The following is a 25,731-nucleotide window of genomic DNA, read 5'->3' as shown; positions in this document are numbered from 1 at the left end:
CTATTTGGAAGCTCTGGAATATGTATTTCCAAGCACAAGTGCTGTCATTGGTGTCTATCTCCCCAATTAATTTTTGAAGAAATTTGATTAATGCTTGGATTATACATTGGTTACTTGGGTACCAGACCCTACTGCACATATATATGACAAAATTTTCATGACATCCTATTATGAAACTACTTTTCTTCCCTAAATAAAGAAAACTAAAAACAGTAATATGCATTACACCAATTTTAAAGACATTTAAATTCAGAGTGGAATGGATAGGACTATTTCACTTTAGTTTCTGAAAATAAATAAGCATTAACTTGTATATGCTTTTATTTTAAATTAATGAAATAATTATTTAGATAATCTAATTGTTATGCAAATGACTTTATAATTTAATTATTTCAATTATTTTAAGTAAGTGCACAAAAATTTCATTTAGCAAATGGGAGAGTCTAGCAATTATAGTAAAATTACTTTTAAACTAAACTAGATAGAAATAGAAATAGAGTTGTCATAACAAGTGTGTCTTGAAAAAAATTGTCTAAACAAAGTTAAGGAAAGGGACCACTGCATATATTCATTATGTATTGAAAAGAAATTGAGGATTCTGTTATCCATATTTTCAGAGAAGAAATTTAGATTGAAAGATATCACAGTACATACATTAACAGTCCATGATCTCCTAGACTTTCTGATTGTCCTTCTATTTAATAAACTCCCTTATTTTTAGTTTATTTAGTGACTTGGTCCTATGAGAAAGATGATCAGATATGTAGGCTTATATATCTGTCTTAACCTGTATCACAATACATAAAAGGTTACCTCATACTTATTTATAGTTATGGTAATGAACACAACTATAATCATGAATGTAATAAGTTCTTAATTTATTGAAACAGTGAATAAACACATCATTTTGGACTGAATAGATACATGTATACATTTTTGAGGTTTTGTCTTTTAAAGGAGAACCCACCTTCAGTGAATATGAAGCAGCAACATGATGAGTGATGCATGAGCTTTCGCATGGATGTAGTTCCAGTTCTAAAACTGAAGACATCACCCCACCAAAGCCAACAGGACATTCACTAATATTGACCTTAAGATAAATTCATACACATTTAAAACTTTGTTATGAATCATGTAGAAGGTGCACATAAAAATAATAGCATAAAAATATTGAAAAGGAGAGAATCTGGTAATTATACTAAATAGACCGCTAAACTACTGCTAAGGAAAGATAAAATTGTCATGACAAATGTATTTGATAAAAAAAAATTGTCCAAGCAAAATTAAGAAAAAGAACCACTACATATTTTAATACTTCTAATGTACAAAAAGTAAAATGATACAATATACAGATTAAAAAAAAGATTGTGCTTGGAAATATGAGTCATATAGGAATGACTCATAAAATTATAAATATCAATAAAGATATAAGCAATTAAAAGTTTAAATTTATATAAAGGACACATACAACACATTAGATAAATTTTTTTATTATTTTAAATTTATAACATATCTTGAAGGTTGGAATGGCAATCCTTTTTTTTTTTTGGTTTTTCGAGACAGGGTTTCTCTGTGTAGTTTTGCGCCTTTCCTAGAACTCACTTGGTAGTCCAGGCTGGCCTCAAACTCACAGAGATCCACCTGGCTCTGCCTCCTGAGTGCTGGGATTAAAGGCGTGCGCCACCACCGCCCGGCTGGCAATCCTTCTTATATTATTCTTTTGCTCAGAATTTGTTTGTCTATCTAGGTACTATCTGGTTTCACAAATTTTAGGATATTCTTTTCTATTTCTTTGAAGAATGTTGTGAGTAATTTGATTGTGATTTCATTGTCTATTTAAATTATTATAATCACTATGAATTAATGAGGTTACTAGCCCTTATTAATGTTTTTAGAATTTTGTGTAATGCATAGAAAAGTCTGTTTATGCTAATATAAATATTATATATTCAATAAATATATAAATAATATCTGAATTATAATCAGATAACATAAAACATTATTAAGTGTGATGGATAATCCCTTGACTTCTTTTGTTTCTTTGTTAAAACGTTGAGGAATTTCTACAGCTAAGGAGCAAGGGGAAATATATAAGATTAAGAAAGAATGTTCTAAATCAGGCATGGTGCCATACAACTTGAACTACATCTTTCGGGAGGCAGGTGGAATTCTGTAAGTTCAACTGCAAACTAATATATTTAGTGAGTTCCTGCTTAGCCAGGTCTACACAGTGAGACTGTCTCATAGACAGAAGACTAGAGGGTATGGATACACTATGCACATGCATTAATAGAGACGTTTGTCACAGAAAAATTACCATGGCTAATGAATGGTAAAGCTTCTGCTTGACTTTAGTTCATAGTCAGAACATCATTGTATGCCATGGATTCACTAAAAGCTTGAAAATCAAATCAAAATGTGTGTTGTCATATATAGAATAATTACTTCATGATTTTATAGTCTTGGAAAACAATAGTATGTCTAATAAATTTAATTTGCTAACTATTTTACATGAAATACTAACTACAAAAATGTGTGGTAAATTTTTATGGTCTGTCTGAATAAAATTGTATACTTGTTTCACAATTACTTTGAGTACAAATAAAAACTTGAAAATAAATATTTTTCAACAATAAATCACTGCAAGTTTTCATTAAAAAATCTGTTCTTGCAATGATTTCACGTTTAGGGAAAGCTGAAGAAGAGAAATAAGAGAGATTAATTTTCTTTCACATACTCAAGAAAACCAGATGTCTATTTGTTGAAAATTCATCCAAATCAAATTCTGTACTCACTGTGGCACAAAATGTGAATAGGCAATTAAGTATCATTCATCATTTTTACCATAAGCAGAAACCATTCCCAAGTATGGTCTAGAGTTCTCTTTCCCAGGGCTAAATACAATAGCATCTTCTGTTGGTAATGACTTGTAATCAAACACATTGCTATCGTTTCTTTGCTCTACAGACAGCTATTTATGATGGACAATGACAAAAAAGGTACTTTAGTGTTCTATTTTCTTGCCTTGCCTTCTACTTTTTATCCCTCCCTATGTGGTATGAATTCTTAAGAGAAAAACCATGCAGAATTTCCTAAATTCCTAAATTCCACAAAGAAATGATGTACAGATTCTATTTTCTATAAAAATTGTATCTCCATTCTCTAAGTGGATTTGATTGAAAGGAAAAAATCCTCTCCACTACATATGAAAATGGTTGTTATTAAAATTTCTTTCAGAAAGAAAGATTTGTCTATGTGTTATCTGCATAATGCATTGTTATATAATATGTAGACTTCATTATCAAAAGGAAATGACATTTAAAGCTTGAATGACAGGTCAATAGCTGAACGATGACTGTGAATATGTTGTTATAATACTACCCAGCTGCAAAACATTGGAAGTATAACAACGACCGGCATGGCAATTGTAAAACTGTAATACATGACACTCACATGTTGGTCGTAACCAACAGCTGTCTAATTGAACTTAGGGCCCATTTAACAGGAAGAAAACATGTCTGGTACCTCATCAAATTCTCAGGACTCGTGAAATCATGACATTTATAAAAGAATCTATTACCACCATTTTTCTAGACCTGCAGAATTCTGAACTATAATCTAAATCTTGTTCTTACACCTACAGGGAAGTGTAGTTACCGCCCCACATAAAAAAGTCGTCTCTATCAGAAAATGAAGATCATAACAGAAAACTACAACTGGACACTAAAAGAGAGCAATGGATCATGGTGAACTGTGTCCCACTGAATATGTCTACATCACAGCTCCTGCATCTGTGGTTCAGAGAACATTATGAAAAAGTGGATTTGAAGGATGTAAGAGCCAGTACACCAGGAAGTCTTCTGTTTTAACAGTCTATCCCAGAAATAGCTGAATAAACAAGATCTAAGCCATGGCATTATCAATAGACATGTTCATGCCAAAGAGAGAACAGCTCACAGTGTCATAGCTCTAGACAAGAAATTCCAGCACATTGGTGACTGCAGAGAGAAGGAGAATTGACTTTTCCTAAGGAAAAGTTAGAGTCCCAAGTAGTTATCCAATAAAAAGCCCTGAAACCATACAGACCTACACATGAAAACAAAATAAAACACAAAAGCAAAGAACCAGAAAAGGACTAGGCACTTTGTACTTATATATTTGTTCATATTTATGTGTTATAGCCCACTAGGTTTCCTACTGGCTGTACCCAGCAGGACTGCATGGGAGGTTGATTGGACCATGGGCCTGGGTACCAGGTGACTGAAACTAGCAAGGGGGAGGTCTTTTGCTCCACCGCTTGGCATTATTATAAATAGACCTTTAGAATAAAGTTCTGGGCTGGTGGATCCAGGCCCACCCAAGTATATCCTGTGTTTTCTCTGTTATTCTCCCCCTCTACATCTAGCTAAGTCTCTTATTCCTCATTCCATAAGAGTTCCTGGGGTAAATAAGTGTGGGGGCTGGTCTGCTACATTTATGCATATATAAAAAGCAACATTAATAAAAAATAGAGAGAGACCACCAGTTTGAGAGTGAAGGGAAGATATTGAATGGGTCTGAGGAAGGATTTGGGGAGATGATAAAGGGAAGAAAGGGAAAGAGGAATGTGACGTAATTATATTTGAATTCATAATCTATAAAAACAAGACTTGTGTCAATAATAATCACATTATGAGATTATCATGATGGTTGTCTCCTCATCTCCTCCATTATAAATTGATACATCTAGTTGGCACTGATATTACCTAATGTGTATAGAAGTAAAATAGTCAAACAACAGAGTCCCTCTACTGTGTTTCTGCCAACACCATCCATCTAATTCTTCTGCCTCATATTTCTAGCTGCAGAGATCGATTACTCTTCTTCAACCACTATTTCCTGAATGGGCTCGTGTTAAGACAGTACTCAAGAGTCTGCAACACAAATTAATTTTTTCTTTCTGAGCTTTATATCCTACATTCTTTTAATGTCACAGACACCACTATAAGTAATAAGTATATCTTAAATTCTTGCAGATTTTTCATTTTATTAATATTAAGCAGAACAGTGTCTTATTTAAGAATAAATTACATGTTTTATGCATGTAGCCTTGTAGCTATGTACCCATCCATCATGTACACATTCTAATAGATTTTTGTCTATCAATAAATTCATCCTTAAATAACAGTGAATGTTTTTCTTTCTCATTGCAAATATACTTTGTGAAATGTTGTTCTGTTTTGGTTTCTGTTTCTTTGATAAAATACTGTCTAATATCAACTTGGGGAATAAAGGTTAATTTAGTTTCTACTACCATATTACAATCCATCGTCAAGCAAAATCATGGTAGGAGTCAAGTCGTGAATGAGGAGACAGGAACTGAAGCAGAGACTGTGGAGGAATACTGCTTTCTGTCTTGATCTGTCTCAGGTTCAGGTTCAGTTACCTCTCTTATATCTCCCAGGATGACTGCCTGCAGTGGGCTGGGAAATCCTCTGTCAATCAACTGTAGTGGAATATTATTTTAAGTTGTGTTCCTCTTGTTTATATTGCATTTGTTTAACTCTGTGAAGCTGTGTTATTGTATCTGTTTAAAACACCTGATGGTCTAATAAAGAGATGAGCAGCCAATAGCAAGGCAGGAGAGAGAAATTGGTGGGGCTGGCAGGAAGAGAGGAGAAATAGAAGAAGGAATCTGGAAGGAAGAAAGGCATAGTAGCCAGAGAAGGAGGAGGACATTCAGGGCCAGCCACCCAGCTACACAGCAAGCCACAGAGTAAGAGTAAGATTCACAAAAATAAGAGAAAGGAAAAGGCTCAGAGGCAAGAGGTAGATGGGCTAAGTTAAGAAAGTTTGCTAGAAACAAGCCAAGTTAAGGCCAGGCATTCATAAGTGAGAAAAAGCCTCTGTATATTTATATGGGAGCTGGGTGGTGGATCCCCAAAAAGTAATAAAAACAACAAACAACATTCAACTGTAGCATGAACTGTTAGAAGGTCTTATTAATAAAAACAAACGGGGGAGCCAGTAATTGGGGTGAACACTGAAAGATCAGAGAAACAGAACAAGCCACAGCTAACCTCACCTTGCCAATTCCTCAGCTGATCTTGTTTCCTCAAACTGGAAGCCTCTGTGTCCTTCTCCAAATGGATCTCAGCTGAACTGCTGCTACAAGCCTAAAAGCTTAACAAACATAGTTCCTGGTTCTCTTGCCTTACACACCTTTCTGCATCCTGCCATCACTTCCTGGGATTAATGGCATGTGTCACCATGCCTGGCTGTTTCCAGTGTGGCTTTGAACTCACAGAGATCCGGATGGATCTCTGCCTCTGGAATGCTAGGATTAAAGGTGTGTGTGTGTGCCTCCGTTTTTCTGGCCTCTCTGTCTATCTAGTGGCTGTTCTGTTCTATGACCCCGGAGAAGTTTATTAGGGTGCACAATATATTGGGGGACACAATATCATCACAATCAACAATCAAGAAAATGCCACACAGGCATACCCACAGGCCAATCTGAGGGTGACATTTCCTTAAGTGACTAATTTGTGTCCAAGCATCCAAAACCAATTAGCACAAACACTACTGAATACAATTTATTTTCCTGAAAGCAGATATGGCTATTCCATTAGTTAACACATCTGAAATTTTCAGTGCTTAGCTGGTAGGTTATATGACAAATATATGCTATGAGCCCAATAGAATACATAGTAACTACTTAGATTTATAAAACTTGGAAGATGTAGTTTTGTTGCTACATGCTCCAATGTACTGCTGCTTTCCTGTACATTTTGTTTTCATTCCAGATATTAGGTGGATATAAAGGTAATGAATAAAAGCAGGGAGTGTAAGATGCCTGTATTTCTAGGTTTGCTCATTGACTGCACTCATTTCTCCTAGGAAGATACCGTTCAACACAAGTATCAGTAGGAGAATATTTGAAATTGGTATAAAATCTTGTCTGTTCGGCTGTCTGCCCTGATCTACCTGCAGTGTCTCCACAACTCCTTCTTTATAGATACCATATCTCTCTTCACTATCAACAGACACATATTTTTGCTATAATTACCATATCCTATGTTACAAGAGAACGACTTCATCTCTGAGTGGAAAGAAGACACAACTTAGCAGCAAACAGCCTTCTTCACTTTACGCTCTGTGTCACCGAAAAGCTTTCTGATTCCCACCAAAGCTCCACACTTCAGGCTTTGATTCAGTGTAATTTTGTTCTTGAAGTATATTTAGTGCCCCTGTATCATTACAATCAATTGTACACTTCATGTAGCGGTCATTTCCTTCGACTCTTGCAGTTCAGTTTGAAGCGTATTATTAAGAGGAGTGGCTGACAATTACATTAAGTTTAAAGACATTTAAGAAGAAATGTGAATACATGCCATTAGATTGCCACAAGATGCGAACTTTAAAACAAACCTTAGGATCTGCTGATTTGTACTTACAACTCCTGTGTGTATATAATGTTGAGCTAATGATGATTTGGTTGACCTACATGTAAAGACAAGTTTTAATGGTTCAGCTTCCCACAGATTTATCAGAAATGTATGTCTAAAAATTTCAGCACAATGCTGGACACACGACACAGGCAAAAAAAAATCTGCTTATTTACACTGAATGGAAACAAAATTTGAAGAATTTAAGATGTGAAAATTCTGATTATTGTTTCCGTTTCTTTCACTCATTGCTGGAATAAGACTTAAGGGGCTGAGTTTGAAGCCCATTTATTTATTTTTGTTCTTCTTAGCCTTCAACACAAATCTATGCATGCTGTTATGTATGCAAAGTCAATGTCAATAAATAAGAAATGTAAGAAGTTATTTAAAATGAAGTTTCTAGACATAGCAGATACAATTAATATCTATAGTTAAAAGATAACTTTAGGCCAGAGAGATGTGACAAAGAGTAAAAGGTTTGCTATATAAGTCTGATGATCTGAGTTTAATCATCAAAATCCACATAAAGTTAGAAGCAGAGAACTAACTCCATGAAATTGTCATTTGACTTCATACTCATGATATGGCACACACACACACACACACACACACACACACACACACACACACACTTTAAAAGTTTAAAACCATAGCTCTGTATATTAAAGTCCATATACATATTTATATTGACCAACTTTTATTAAATTGGTCATACTCCACGGTCTGTAAATGAGTTTGGATCTAAGAGAAAAATGGTTTATTATCGTATCACCGTTATCTTATTGTGGTTATGAAGATAGGGCAGGGCTAAATAAATCTACAGTAGTCTTAAGAATTGTGGGATAAAAGTATAAAGTAACATTAGCTCTAGAATGTCTCATGTGAAATAATTGTATTTGGTTATAATGAAGAGGCACTTTTTACCCCTGTAGATTACCTCCCCCCCCCCGAAAAGTCTAAAACATAGATTCAAAACTGTTGCTAGGCAGATGAGCAATGATGGAAAATTAAGACACAAGTGTCAGAGGATGACAGCCAGATATCTTAACATTTAAGTTTAGCATGAACTGCACTGAGTCAGTGAATGATAAGCCAACATCATCTTCAATCCCAGCCAACTGCCCCATCTGAAATCAGCCGATATGTATATACCGAGAAAAAGAGGTGGGTGTCTCTGTTGGCCAGCTGTGTGTATTATCCTTTGAAATCCTGAGTGAGACCACACTTGAGGCTGACATATTTTCCTGTTGTGGTGCTGTATTGACACAAGAGAACAATATTTGCAAAGTTATTGTTTCCACAGCTTGCTCTGATTTATGGTCCAGTATATGTGAAGGCCTCCATGGTGGTACGATCCTGGCTGTCACATGTAGCAATATGTGAGAAGATTGTTTCTCACTGTCTTAAGCCTCATGCTATTTATATCATCTAAGATTATTTTGTTAACTAGGCTTGGATTATGGTTTAACAAAAAATTTCAAGAGACTGAAATAAAAGGAAGGATTCCATCCAAAGTTCTCCTGTAATTTCTATTGGAATTTATTAGGGAATGCAATGTTTTCTTATTCATATTTACAAAGTAACTTATGAGTAATTCCTTTCTGAATTGTAAATAACTACTTCTAAACAAACTTAAAGCTTCATTTTAAAATTGAGAAAGATGTGAGAACTCATCAAACTACCAACCTTCCTTAAAGCTCATATTTCATAGAGTTTAGTAATATGAAAATAATACTATCTGAATTATTTCTGATGAATTCAAGTATTAAAGCACACTTACTTTATTACTGACTGACAGTGACTCCAACTTAGAAATGATTCCCATGACCAAGGAGTTTCCATTCTTAATTATTGACAACTTTCATGTGGACATAGTTGTTTGGCCAAGATCTATTATTTCTTCCTAAAGGACTTTTTATATATAAAGAGGATCTGGGCTTCACAAGCCAGAGATTGATTTTTAAAATACATCATAATTATTTGTTTTCAGTTAGAGGATTTCAAAATATTCTCAGTATCAGTATAATTATTTTTAAAACCCAAATCAATCATTGCTTCATGATCAGATAATTTTAATTATATAGGAGGCAGATGGAAAGTGATTATATGCATATCTGTACACATATATGTACACATTTATATTTGCATAGGTTTACATACATGTAGACATACACTATATATACATACACACAATATATGTATATATATATATATATATATAATAAAATAAAATAAAATGTATGAGTACCTGATGAATTAAGATGAAATGTATTTAGGATATTTGGAATTAACCCATAATAACATCAATATAAAATATTGCATTGAAATGAATCTGCTTATTAATTAATTTTCATTGAAGTGTGCTGTGGAATGTCATGCTGTATTCGGTGGATATGGGTTGCTCTGATTGGCTGGTAAATAAAATGCCGATTTGCCAGTAGCCAGGGAGGAAATATAGGCGGAGTGAGCAAACAAGGAGAATTCTGGGAAAAGGAAGGGCTGAGTCAAGAGTGACCAGCCAGACACAGAGGAAGCAAGATGACAAGGCAGAACTGAGAAAGGGTACCAAGCCACTTGGCTAAACATAGATAAGAATTACGGCTTAATTTAAGTCTAAGAGCTAGTCAATAAGCCTGAGTTAATGGCCATACAGTTTGTAATTAATATTAAGCCTCTGTATGTTTATTTGGGTCGGAGCGGCTGCAGGACCAGGGGAGAGAGTTGTCCCAACTGCAGGGCCCAGGCAGGACCGGAGAAATTTCCGACTACAGAAGTATATTATGCATTATTAATCAACTTTGTCAGGCAGTGTGCATAGCTTTAAGGAAGTGTCATGTGAAAACTCTGACAATAGCCCTCATGTATTCAATATAATGTAGAAAATATCTGAATGTCATTTCATGTCCTATTTTAAATATCAAGATAGTGTAATTTCCATTTTCTTCCTATATTTTGAGTATATATTAATGTTTTAACTCAAGGCTCTTAAAGTTTGGAATGACTGTCAGTGATTGTTAAGATATATAAAGATACAATGTAAAAATGATGATTTCTTGATGCTTTAAAAGGTTCTAAATAATGTTGAATTTATTTATATTAAAACTTTGAAAGAGTATGTTTCTTTCAACACTAAAATTAAAATTTTATTAGTCTCTAATATAAAACAAACACCCCCAAAAGTTAAAATAATTTAGTATTTTCAATGTCTTTTTGGCTTTTTACACAAGGTCCAGGAGATTTTCATGTTCTGTGCATTATAATGGCTGACCATACATCTGGGAAAATTGAATGTACAGATTTATTGTACTAAAGCAGAGAAAACAGCAGCCATAATACACCAGTCTTAAAAAAACAATTAAAATTCACTGTTTAAAAATCCCTATAAGCCTTACAAATAAATCTCTGTTAAAACATTCCCATCATAAAAGGCTCTGAAGTCTTTGATGAAATGCAGTCTTCTGGAAATGAAGGATCAGAAACAATAAAACAAATTGAAAATTGCCATAAGTTTATAATCTTCTGGTACTAATGTCAAGTTAATGCCTTCCACCTGCCCAATGAAAAGGCTGGGCTCTATTGCCTGTGTTACAGAATGTTGAAGCTTAGTTATTATGTCTATTCCTTTAGACACTTTCAGCAACCAATCTAGATTAAGAAATCAATATCCTTGTGCTATAATTTTTAGGCTAATGAATACATTATAACGTCGATGAAATGTTTCTGCAGTGCATGCTGTAGTGGAAAAAATGTCAGTTTGAGTTTGGTTTCTGTTGTTGTGTTAAACACACCATGACCAAAACAAAGTGGGAGGAAAAGGATTTATTTGGCATATGTAACATAGATCACAGTCCACTGAGGGAAGTGGAGGCAGGAATTCAAGGCAGGAACCTGGAGGCAGGAACTGAAGCAGAAGCCAGAGACTAATACTACTTACTAGCTTGCTGCTTCTGGTTTGCTCAGTAGGCTGGGCCTTCCCCCCATGCATCCTTAGTCAAAAGGAAACCCCACAGACAGACAGGAAACACAGAAGGAAATGAGAGTAGAATAATAGAAGAGATAGGTAAAATCTGTATATCAATAATTTGTGGTTTTATTGTAGACTTGTTTTTATTCACATACTAAATAACAGAATAAACTGTCTTTATATAGTATTAATTTAATGGATCTGTTTTGTTATTTATAAATTATAGTGATAATGAGAAACAGATTACATATCTCAAAATATAATTACTATGCACAACTATTAGAGTTATGTGCACCATTGTAAATTGGGCCTAATTCTAATTATTAAATCTCCCCCAAGGAATCAATCTATATTAGCTTCTTCTTGTGTTATTTAGAAGTGTTTGATAATAACAAATGGAAATATCTTTTTTTTCCCCAATAGCTCTAGCTGTCCTGGAACTCCCTTTTCAGACCAGACTGGCCTTGAACTCATGGAAATTGATTGTCCTGTCTTTCAATTATTATGATTAAAGGTATGTACCACCACCTCCAGGCCAGAAATTCCTTTTTACCATCTTAAAAATATTATGAAGAATAGAGTGAAGGCAGTGGTATTTTCTGTAATATGTGATGTGGGATTTCAATCAACTTTATTTAATTGTCATAATGGAATTCGCTCAGGATATCAGATTTGCCAAGAGGTTGTCATAGAGTGGTTTCAATTTATCTGTTTATTCAAGAATAACAGCAAACAAAGACGTGCATTTGAGAAATATCTAATTAAAATTGTGTTTCATTATTTAAATAGTTTTTATGAAATATTTCAACAAGTGAATCTATTGTATTTAAAAGGAAATGAAAAGTTTCCTTCTTAAGCAATTGCAGAATCTTGTGTGTGAAGAGGCATGTACTTGTGTGAACATGTGTGTTCAGAAATAGAATTGAGGGGGCCGTGCGCTTGGAGGTCAGAGGTTCCCACCAGGTGCCTTCCTCAATCACTTCGCCACCTTATTGTGTGGGATAGGGTCTCCAATTTAACCTAGTGCTTACTAATTCTCTTCAGCTATCCTAACTGGCAAACACGCCCCACCTGCCTACTACTTCTATTATAGGAACAAGCCCCTGTGCATGACACATTCTTTCTGTGTCCTAGAGCTACAAATTAAGCCATCACGCTCTTAGGGCAAGCCATTCACAGATGGAGCCATTTCCTAAGCACCCACAATCTTTTATATGAGAAAGAATATGGTAATGTTTTCAGTTTAATCACTGCAAGTCTAGATAAACACAGAATTTATATGTGCTCATATGAGGAAATCCCATAGGCTGTTGAATATGCAAAGGCCTTTGAGCAACTGTTATTGATATCTGAATGAAAACATTAGTAAAGAATTATTTGATTCTGAGACATCATTACTTCTTTTATCCGTAGAGTAGGATAGAATATAGACTAGATAATGGATATTCCCAATATTTTGCTTTGTTCGTTGGACATTTTAAGCTGCTATACAACAATTTCAAATTCTCTAGTCAAAGTAAAAGTCAGGAGTCCCTGAGAAAGCATGGCACAAGAAAGGCCAACTGTGTCCTGCTTATAATCATCACTGACAAAATGAAGCATGTGATTTTAACAACATTAGGACATCTGCTAGCAAATAATCACCAAATAACCACAGTTGAAATTATTTGTAACAGAAGAATGTCACCCTGCATTTCTAGGAGGCATAATAAAGTGGTTGTTGTTTTAACACACTACAGTATGAACACATTTATTTTGATGTGTTGGTGCCCCAGAACAAAGATCACCCAGACCATGAAGTCACGGCCAGCTCTATGGCAAATTGCAGCACCATGCTCCCTGTCTATTTTCTGGTTCTTACAACATTTTGAGACTCATTTCAATGAGAGAATCTCAACCCTTTATCCATGAAACATTTATCAGTTTAATAAAAAAGTTAAAATTAAGTGTAGTGCTATAAAATTGATGTTCCCTTAAAACGTTTTCCAACTATTAACACACATGATCCTGCCATTGATACATATCACTATTCCAAAAGTGGAGATACTAAGATTTTGATTTGTTTCATAGTCATTCCATGAGACAAGATATAGAGGGACAATGTCTACCTCCAACAGATCGATCACATTTTAATCATAAAAAGCATATCAGCTTATATTTGATAGCTTCAGTTAAAATTGTTAAAATATTAACATTTGCACTGAAAGTAATGCTTAAGTAAAAAATATGTGTTATAGTAATTTTAAGAAATTTTGCTTTTGATACTGGAAACATCAAGTTACTTGAACCCACCAATGTGTTTCTGACAATTTATAAACAACAAATATTATTTGTATATTAGAGCATAGTATTATTTAAACAAGTTTTTATTAAATATGTGTGGAACAAATAATTAAGATCTTCCAGTGAGCTTTCTCCATAGACACATCAAGTTGAATAATTGTCCATATTTGGAGCTACTGTAACAGGAGTTAAGAAAACACATATGTATCCATAGTACTAGATCGTGGCATGATAGAATATTTTTTAATTAATTAAAGATACTTATTGAACAAGACATCATCAAATTACTGCTTTGATTGCTCTTCTACTCCAATCAGCATAGCACTGAAAGATATTCTGTCTTAGAGTGGGAAAACTCATCTGATAGTAGCAACTTGTTTGGGCATACATTTTGTGACAGTCTGCCATGTCATGGAAGGCTTGGTGTCTCAAGGGAGCTCTGTCTAAGGTGGTAGTAGGTTGGAGCATAAAGTCTTCATGTTGGGCAGATCAGGAAGACGGGAGCTCTATCAGGGACCAGAAGCATACATACCCTTAAAAGCCTCCCTGGTAGCCACTCCTGCTATGTAGGCTTTGGTCCCAAAGGTTATACATCTTCCCTAACGACAATGAGACCAGATGTCAGACACAATAATCTGTGTGGGATAACACACACCCCATCCCTAACAATACCCTTGTTGGTTAGACTGCTATGTCATTGTGTCTCTCAGCCAGCTATTGTGTGAGTTTCAGTTGACCCCCTAGACTTTGCCAGTCCCTGGAACTGTGGGATGCAGGCAAAGGCCAATTCAATACCAGGCTATGTGATGAAGGGGCTACTTGTGTTTCTACTACTCCAAATTTAGAGAGTATGTGTGCAAGACTCTGAAAGCAAACCAAATGAAAACAGACAGAGACATAGCATGGTATTTCATTAAAGAGAAGATATGAGTATCAATTAATCACATGTAAATAGGTCTAATATCATTACTCAGATAAATATAAGTAAAAACTTCAGTTGAACATCACTAGTCAGAAGGTTTAATTCTTTAAAAAAATGATGGTAACAACCAATACTAACTATGTAGCAAACTCACAGAATAGAAACAAACTTGCACAACTATTCTGAAAAAAAAAAACCAGTTATATCTAGTATCTTAAGAAAATAAGTATGTTCTTTCAATAAAACATAGTAAGTGAATTCTTGGATATCTATCCCATCCCAGGTAATTAGAGTGTATGCTCACAGATAATCCTGCCTATCAATGATCATTCAACTTTCAGATTAATTTGTAATAATAATGAATACTATGAAAAATTTTTTGAGAGAGGAATGAGTAAGCAATTATCTTAACACCTAAAAATAGTATTCATAATTCTGAAGTAACAAACTAACTACATTTACCACAAATTAATAAAGGTGAGTAACTAAAATATCCTAAAATGATACATATTGTGTATTCATTTACAGTGTTGTCAAAAGAAATTATAATGATTAAGAAAAGATTATTGTTTGCTAAGGGTTCAAGGATTAAGTGCAAAAAAAGGGTATCACTGGGCATAAAACATGGTAGCAGGAAGAATCTTTGAGAGAGGATTATTTTATGTGTTAAATGCAGTGGTGGATGCAAGGATGCATAGAAATATGTTATGTATGCACATACTAACAAATTCACAGAAGATTAATTAAATATGAATAAATTTAGCATATTTTTAAAAATGTCAAATTTCTAGACATGTTATTGATGTGAAAATGTCAGTACTGGGGAAATTACGCACAGTGTGTGGCCATTCCCCAAACCAATTATTGGAATTATCTAGTAGGTCTCATGAATCCATAATTATTTCAAAATAACTTTGAAAGAAGTAAAATTCACTATATATTACCACTATGCATTATCAAAATTCAGATAGCATAACACATACTCAGTTAATTAATTATATTTCTGTCTCAAATTACCCTTTTCTTTTGTTACATTGTATTCTTTATATTGCAGGATATTCCAAACTGGTGGCTCACAGTACTCAAAATATTCTTATGATGTTACAAGAGTCAGAACTATTAAGTAATTGCTTTATTATTTACAGGATGAATACAGGATATGTCATATGCTGGATGAATGAGGACATGTGAAGGAACATGTTTAGTAGTAGAATTTTATGGAATAAAGCTTAACGAATTTGCAGCTAAATCTGGCAGATTTTATTTTAAAAAAGCTTTCATTTTAAATCAGATCATAAAAGTTATAGAAACTTTACTGTCCTTTATATTGTTTTGTAAAACCAATACAGTGTTTAAAATGAAAAATTTAATAAAATGTAAATGTAAATTTCTAATTTCACTTTTTCTGTTATTTGTCAGCAGTTACATAAATTCTTTGCAATAAATCTACTCCATTATTACTTGTATATTAACTTTTTATGAATGATCTTTGCAGAGCCATACTGTCCTTAAAATGGTTAAATTACAAGCTTTACATAAATCCTACAGACTGAAATAATGTAACCATGCTGAAATGATTTTAATGTACTTGAAATAGCCTATGTTTTTCTCATTATACTGTTTTATAAACTCTAAATATAAAGTTTTTATAACTATAATACAGACATGCTCCTGAAGATGCAAGACTCTTCTAAGACAGAGAAATCTAAGATGGGTTCAGAAATTGAAATGTGATCATTTATTGATTATACATGTTATGACAAAAATAAATTATGGTGTGATGGGTTATATTAATATTATCCTAAGTATCATAAAGTTACCATAGTTTTAAAATTATGTGCCTCTCAAAGTAATATGAAATAATTACTCTCTGCTATGGAGACACCTCAAGATTATAGCCTGATTTCTACCCATGAACTCAGCTGTGGAATACTCCTGGATGCATCTTGCATACAGTTTCAGTATGTATCACATGCTCTGGGGTCAGGCTCAAGATCACAACTACAAGTTGGAAATATAAAATTTATAAACAATGAGGGGACGATAGGAAAGGAAAATTGTAAATGATAAGTGCATACCTGCAATCAGACAGATATTCTAATATTAAGCAAGTGAAGTCAATATGGCAGGGACATCCAGACACAGTAAATGTTGCTGAGGTTTCCAAAATAAGATGTAAGAATTTCGTTATTATATGAATGAGGAAAGAAACCAAAGCATCAGAATTGCCAGATTTTTCTGAACCCAAGTACCAGTGGAAAGTGGTTTTCAGGGTCTTGCTTCCCAATTTGAGGGTGTTTGTTTATTGATTAATTGATTGGTTGATTGATTGATGATTGATTTTTTTCTCAAGCATCTATGTTGAGAATAAGGCCAGTGAAATAATTCCCTAATATAACCAAATCACTTACAATTTACGTTGACAAACTGCAGAAGCAGCATCGGGGTGGGCTTTCCAGATGGGGCATGAGAAGAGAGTCAGGGTAACCTTTCAACTTTGTATTTTGGTAGCATGCATATGCGGAAGGGCAAAAAGAGTTCAAATGCTTTCATAACTTCTTTTTCAGTTCTATTATTTCCATAATCAAAGAACCGGTCATTGAAGCCCAGACGTGACGCGGAGACGTGATTGTTTCAAACGTAGAGAACTGAAGAGAGTAAGGACCTGAAATTTAACAAAAAGGAGGAGCACAAACGGATACATTTCTGAGCTGCCACAGTGGCCCAAGCATAATCCTATACCATCCTTGCAGCTCAGCAGTATGCAGAATGGAAAGCGTTAAGCATTGTATCTATTGACTTCTCCATATGCATGTACCGCCCTCCCCTCGCCCCAGCAAAGCCTTCCCCTATTAGCACCAATTGTTAGGCATTTTAGATTTGTATGCAGTGTTTCCAGGCAGACCCCAAGGAAGACATTAGCTTCCAAGAAAGACATTGCTTCTTGTACATCCAGTGCCAAGACGCCAGCATGAAAAGTAACCCCTGATGATAGTTAAGCCTCTGTATAGGCACTTCCAGCTCTCAGGTAACATTAACGATACTGGCAGAACTCTAGGTAATTTGATTGGAAGATCAGTAAAAATGTAATTGACAGCTATTTATAAAAATAAAATGTCTCCAACTGGCAAGGGTAGCACGCTGAGAAGAGCAAGAGCAAAAACTGAATAAGCAAACAAGCCTTGCTTCCAAGTGCTTAAATATAAATGTCGTTTGCCTCTGCATCATACTTTACTAAGTTTGATGTTTCTTATTGATGGATTTTTTTCTATGTGTTTAGATGTTACTAATGCCAAATGGTGCATCTATTTCCAGAAGTTCTTAAAGTAACTCAGTAATCTCAGCTGTTCTTTGATTTTTTTTTTTTAATTTTTATTTTGCAATACAATTCAGTTCTACATATCAGCCACAGATTCCCTTGTTCTCCCCCCTCCCGCCCCCCTCACCTTCCCCCCAGCCCGCCCCCCATTCCAATCTCCTCCAGGGCAAAGCCTTCCCCACAGACTGAGATCAACCTGGTGGACTCAGTCCAGGTAGGTCCAGTCCCCTCCTCCCATGCTGAGCCTAGGGACCCTGCATAGGCCCCAGGTTTCAAACAGCCAACTCATGCAATGAGCACAGGACCCGGTCCCACTGCCTGGATGCCTCCCAAACAGATCAGGCCAATCAACTGTCTCACCCACTCAGAGGGCCTGATCCAGTTGGTGACCCCTCAGCCATTGGTTCATATTTCATGTGTTTCCGTTTGTTTGGCTATTTGTCTCTGTGCTTTATCCGACCTTGGTCTCAACAATTCTCTCTCATATAAACCCTCCTCATTCTCGCTAATTGGACTCCCAGAGATCCACCTGGGGCCTAGTCATGGATCTCTGCCTCCAGGTCCATCAGTAGTTGGATGAGGTTTCTAGCACGACAATTAGGGTGTTTGGCCATCCCATCACCAGAGTAGGTCAGTTCTTTGATTTTTTTTAAAATCAATATCTAACCTACTTTCAGGGCTACATTTTTTTCCTCCTGATTTCATTCTTAATGAAATTTGCTGAATTTATCTCTTCTGCTTGATAGCAATACACCATGCAGTGCTGTGGGCTCAGAACTAGGAGCTATCAGCTCTTCATTCCTTCTTTCTCTTTTTGCTTTTTCGAGACATGGTTTCACTGTGTAGCCCTGGCTTCCTGGAACTTACTTTGTAGACCAGGCTAGTCTCAACTTACCGAGATCTCCCTGCCTCTGCCTTTGCCTCCCGACTGACTGCTGGGATTCAAGGATCATGACACAACCTCCCAGCTCTTTATTTCTTTACTATGATCAGAATTTCAAATACCATTTGTGATCAACCTCCATTTCATTTTCTCTGAGATCCACACTCAAATATACAATTAATTTCCTGTATTTCTATCATGACAGCTAAGGCCAAACACTTGTTTTGTTTCTGCCTCTGAATGTTATTCTTGTTCTCTGTTTCTGTATTCTTTTCTCATACAATACAACACAATCAAGCTTCCCCTCCCTCCCCTCTTTGCTGTCCTCCCCTCACATCTGTTCTCCTGTAGATCCACTGCTCCTCAGTTTCCCTTCAGAAAAGAGCAGGACTCCCAGTGTCATCAAATGAAAGTGGCATCACACGATGAAATAAGAGAAGACACAAGCCCTCATGTCAAGGCCGGAGTGGGCAACACCATAGGAGGAAAAGGGTCCCAAGAGCAGGCAAAAGAGTCAGAGACAGCCCCACTCCCACCATTACCACAAAATCCACCAGCTAAACAACCACAGCATGTATGCTGAGGACCTAGCTCAGACCCATGCAGCTTCTGTGGTAGCCACTTAAGCCTTTGTGAGCCACTATGAGCCCAGCTCAGTTGATTCTGTGGGGTATGTTCTTCTGCTGACCATGACCCCTCTGGCCCCTACAATCCTTCCTCCCACTCTTCTGAACTCTACCTAATGTTTGACTGTGGGTCTCTACTCTTAACCAGCGATTTCTATCACAGTAAATGTGACAACATGTATTCACATGCTCAGGGCAAACACTTGTATAATCAGCAGCCTGTATTTTCTAAGAATAATGTCTTAAGGGATGAAGAGCCTTATTTTCTCTATCTCATGGCTGTGTCCTGCTACTCTATGTGTGATCACCTAAGATACTTCTAGTTCTGCTGTGGTTTAGTTCTGCAATGCTCTAAATGGTCGGCTCACTATATATGTTCTTGCTAGATAAAACCAGGCTATGCTCCCAGTATTGTTTTGATCGTACTACTTTCTTGCTTTTACACTGTGTGGCCTACTATCACAAGTGCATTATAACTGCTTCATCAAGCCTGTGGGATTCTACACCATTATGTCTTCTCATTTATCTCTGATCTGATTTTTCTAAAATTCTTCTTGCATGTCACATCCCACCCAGGCAGATGCTTAACTGTCTTTCAAAATTCCAAAGCCATTTTTCAAACTCTTATTTTTACTTGCTTTTCCCTTAGGCTGCAATGTTTTACTGCTGCACATTTCAGTCACTCATTTTAGTCTGCTTTCTAACCAAATGTCATGTCTTCTGAAAGCTTACCTATGTTCCAGTTTGAGTTATTCCCAGGTTGTCTATTCAAATTTGTATAAAATCTAAACTAACATTTATTGACACAAAACAGGGCCATTCTTGAAATGGTAATAAGTATTGCTGATAGAGCAGAGAACAAGAATGAAACATTAAAAAAGACTAAAGTTTCTAATGTTTGCACCATGACTGAGTCTCTACTGTACTAAACGGACTTTTGCATAATGTGTATTGCGTAATGATCTTATCATCAACATTTGTATCCTTCATGATGATTCAAGTAAGTTTCATCTCTTCAAAAATCCCTGAGAAAAATTATAAGTGGAGTGGCAAATTGTTACCTGTGAAAAGAAGGTGACACTGAGTGGGGTATTGCTCTGAAACAGCTTCATTTCAGGTTATGTTTTGCATGAAAAATAAAATAAATCTAAGCAGAAGTATTATGCAATGACTACAAAAAAGTAGTTGATCAATACAAAAAAAGAAGAAAACAAACAGGGTAATAATAAAACTCCAGGGGGTGGAACACAGAAAAGCTATAGCTTTCTCGTGGATTCATGGTCAATCGCCTACTCTGCATCACATACATGTTTCCTACGTTTATTTTTGCTGTTAAGTTCTACATCTGTTTACCTGTTGCAAGCTTTCAAAACTAGGCTAATTTGCAAGGGTGCATATATTATCACTCAATGCATAGCAAATAATTAGTAGGTTTATTTATTTTTCCCCTTCCCTTCTCCCTCTGCACTCCCCTATTTCTTCTCTCTCTATTTTGCTCATTCATCCTGAAATATGAGAAAAATTTTATTTGATGTCTTTCCAATGTTATGAATCAAATCATGACTGTAGTGTACTGAGATGTTCTATGCTATGGGAGCAGAGAAGTAATAGGTGATCAATGAATTCAACATTTAGACTAGAGTAGTGAAAATGGCTTATCAAGTGTACAGTAAGAGGGCAGCACATTGAGTAGTCATTATTACTAACATACTGCCTACAGCATCTCATTTTCTTTGAATCAATTTTATTGCATGCACAATTTACTAATTCAGCATACTTGCATATCTAATATATGTATATATTATTTTAGAATCAATAACTATAAAAATTTATAAGTCTTTTAAATTTGCCATTTTAATGCATTAAATTGTTAAGAATTCCATACAACATATTTTGATTATATTCATTCAAAAACCATTCCATAACTCGTCCTATACACACCTCCATGCCCATTCAATTAAAGATCCTCTTTTTTTTTTTTTTTTTTTTTTAAATAACCCATTGACTCTAACTTGTGTTGCTAGTAAATGACTGCACATGGGGCAGATCACTGTAGCAGCTGCCAGAGGCTATACACTTAAAAAGCTCTCACTATCCTCCTCCCGGAAGCCATTGGCTGTCTGTAACTTGTCAATTAGAAGTGGGTGCTCATTAACTTGTTTTTCCTCCTTAGTAGAGTGTTGACTTCCTTGATCATGTGCAGATTTTGTACAGGAAACCATTAGCTGTTGGGAGTTTATGGGTGAAGTGGTCCTGTCATTTCAGGAACACACTTTTTGCTCTGGGTCTCCCCAGTCTCTGGCTTTTCAGTCTTTCCATGCCATCTTTTCTAAGGTCTCTTGAGTTTTGGTGTGGTGTGATATAGCTGTTATATTTGTGGTTGAGCATTGCCACAGCCCATATTCTCTACACTTTGACTAGTTGAGAGGTTTTCCCTTAACCATGCCCACTGCACAAAGAAACTTCTCTGGTGAGGTCTGAGAGCTGCATTAATTTATAGATATTGAGATGCTAATTTGGAGGACAGTTTGAGACTATGTTCTTTTTAGCAAAATAATAATACTAATTTCACACCCAGAGTTTCTGAACTCCCCAAATCTAGGTTCTTGACCTAAATACAGTTAGAAATTCATTAGATACACCACACATTCATGCCATTATTACACCCATGGCATATTTTGCCACACTGGCCATCATTGTAGTTCACAACTGGTGGATATTTTTGGTGATGCCCTCTGCAGCCAACATAGCATTTTCCAACGGTATGAAAGCTAGATAATGGAGAGAAAGCTTCTAATCAGTTACATTCAGTTTTCTCCGTGTCCTATAATCAATGTGGGTTACATCTTCTTCTGTAGTGTCTTATTATTAAGTTCTGACTGTATACCAAAGCAGTGGAAATATATTGTACTATTTGAGGGTTTTCTGCCACACCTCTGACCAGGAATTCGAGAGGTGATATCCCATACCAAGTATTGTACATTTGGTTTGGAAGCCTATAGTTTTATGGAGAAAACAATTCCCTATATAGGTAACTCCGATCAAACTCTTGTAGATGTGTGGAAACTTATAAAACATATATCTTCATGTTTTTTTAATAATACCCCTATATTTAGCTATCTTTCCTTCCACCGTATCTTCTGCCCTACCCCTGCAGTCTCCCTGTAACCCCCACCCACCCATCCATTATTCCCAGTTTCCCTTTCAAATCACTTGTATTTACTATCCCTGTTCCCTTAAGATCTGTTTACCTCTACCTACCTAGGATTCCTTTCAATTCTTGTGGGTTATACAAGCATTCTAAATTTAACAAGCAAATGTAAGAGTTGAGGTTAAGATCCTCAGGAAATTCTGTGTGCCTTAATAACAATATTTATGCAAGAAAACATCAAATTAAATAATTTTTCTTTCTTCTTTCATTAAATATTCAAGTAGAGATGGGCATGGGATAATAGAACATCTGCAAGCCCATGTGTTAGTATTCAGACCTGTAAATTAAGTGTCAAATAACAGTGACATGTCATGAAAAATGAATAAATGTCAGAGCATTGGAATTATGTTTTTATAGACTGACTAGAAAGTACTAATTCAGTATGTGTGGCTAGGTAGATTTACATGGGATGTTTAAATAATTCTCAGAGTGATTTATAATCTAACATAAAGGCTGGTGTTGGCCATATGTGCATTTTCTCCCTAGAGGATTTCACAAGCTCTGATCCCCAGAATTAAAGGATTAAAAAACTTCAAAATAAGTCCTTGAAATATAATAAAAATTAAACTGGAGAATTTTTAAGATAAAATAGAATTTTCAACAGTGATTGAACAGTTTTTATTCACAGTAGCTTTTCTGAATTGCAGATTGTATTAGTTTATGCTTAAATAGATGTAGAATATTTTACAAGTTATTTGAGAAAGCATAAAATCAGTAATTTTTTTAGTACTTAATTTCCAAGTCAAAAATAAAAACATCAGTGATAGAAGTACTGAAATAAGATTACTTTTTAAACATATTTTTGTTTTAATTTGTATATAATAGTTATATTTGTGTAGAGTAATGCAATATTTTAAAATGTATGAAATGTTGAATGAATGGTCACATTTTGATAGATGGTATTTTCTCTCACCTCACATATAAATACTTTTCTGTGTTGTAAATATTAAAAAGTCCTCTGTAGTAATTGTTCGGAATATTCAATTACATGTTGTCAATCATAGTTAACTTACCATGAAAGAGATAATTGGAAATTATTCATCCTTTCTAGCTGTATTCCTATGTCCCAATCTTCTCTCCTGACCCTCCTTCCTCCACAGTTTTCTCAGGTTGTGGTTAATGAATAGTATTCTACCCAGCACATCTCTAACTTCAACTTTTTATTTTAATCTTACAAGTAAGATCACATGATTTTATCTACATGATACCCTCCACTTCCATGCCTGCTGCTACAAATAGCAGCAAATTTTTTTTTTTTTGGAGACAAGCAGATTTTAGATGAATTTATTATCGACTCATCTATTCTGAGACATCTGTGTTGTTTCTATTTTATAGTTACTGTGGACAATGCTTGAGTGAACTTGTACATAGCCGTTTTCTGTTAAAAGCATAAATATATCATATGAGTTGAACATACAGGCTTTTGTGTAGATTTAAAACATCCACATATTATTAATAAAATCAGAATCAGTAACATGTCAGTGTCGCTTTAAGGACAGAAAACAAAAAACTTTCCCTTGGTATCAGTTAACCAAGAGCAAGCACAGCATTGAATTCTCTATTTTGTTCTCCTTCTGACTCCCATCATCCATGTCTGCCTGTTGTATGAGTCTGGATCTGAGCCTGCTTCCATATTGTCTTATAAATCTATCCGCCCCTCTCTCTGTTGTGTGTCTGCCCTTGTGTGCTCTTAACAAAGTGATTTGAAACTGAACGGCACAGAAAACATCTCATGGAGAAGGGATGAGGAAAGTCTAACAGAAATGTTGAACAAAGTTTTCCAAAGAGTTTAAGTCAGACTTCAAGTTACCTAGATAAACAAATAAACAATAGTATCATACAATGTTTGAATGCTGCTTCTAGAATTTATGATGCATATTTATTTTATAAGGATATTTTCAGTCTACTTTTTGTCTTCATCAAATTAAATGTATAACACATTTAGGGGAGCATTATCTTAGGTTATAAAAGTTGATTACATGGGAAATCCAAGGCAAGTAAAGTTGAATGTAGCATTGTGCTCTTACAGGCAGATTAAATGAATGGGCCAAGTATGCAGCAGGATAGCAGTCTTAAATTTGAAGTGATATGAAGGTATACTGTTAACTCTGCCTGTGAAGTCCAGAAAAAGTTTCAGTCTCTTTGTGTATAAGACATATATTTATCATAATGCATTCACAGATTTTGACTCATGAATCATGTAATTCAACTGTGTTTGTTCAACATTTGAATTCTATAATCTTAAATTAAATATTTCAATAATTCTCATAGGAAAATAATTCCAATAATTCCAAATTTTCCAATATTCCAATAATTCACCTGGAAAATAGGCATAATACTTATGTAATTTCTTAGTTTCATAAGTAAGTTATAAATTAAGTATAATTTTCTTTAAATGCTTCATTCAACCATTTCAATATAGGATAAGTCTCAATGTGGTCTAAAGTAATGAAACAAAGATATTTTTTCTAATAAGTAAAATTTTATGTAGGTAGAGGAAAAATACCTTTAAATGTAGTTATAAAAGAATATAATATCATTATACAATTACTCATTAGTAATTATACATTGTTCAATAGTTATATAATAAATTTGATATGTTGATAAAATACTATATTTTTAGTAAAGATAAAAACCTTCAGAGAGGGCCGAAACTATGAAGTATATTAAAAATGTTTTATACCTAATAGAAAAGCCAACTGAGAATTTCATTGTATTTCCTTTCCGCTGAGTGAGTTACTTTTCCAGTTGCTGTGACAGAATAAGAGTCAGAAATGACTGAAAGAAGAAACAGTTTATTTCGGCTCAAAATTAGAGGGTGCAGTTCATTATGATACAGAAGTCACTGCAGTAGAAGCTTGAGGCATTGGCATTCAGGAGGCAGAAAGACATGAATACATGGCTCAGTTTCCCTCTTCTTTACCTTTCTAGGACTTCACCTCGTGGAATGGTATCACTCATAGTTAAGAGTATGTCTCACCACCTAATCAACCAACTCAAACTAGACTCTAAAATGCCTTCCCAGATGGTTGTCTCGTAAGTGACTTTAGGTGCTGTTGAATTGACTGTATTATTCATCACACCCTCACATCTTATTGA

Source organism: Peromyscus eremicus, chromosome 18 (assembly GCF_949786415.1).
Source record: "Peromyscus eremicus chromosome 18, PerEre_H2_v1, whole genome shotgun sequence".
NCBI lineage: Eukaryota > Metazoa > Chordata > Mammalia > Rodentia > Cricetidae > Peromyscus > Peromyscus eremicus.
The sequence above is the reverse complement of the archived record's forward strand: the minus strand, read 5'-3'. Positions refer to the sequence as shown.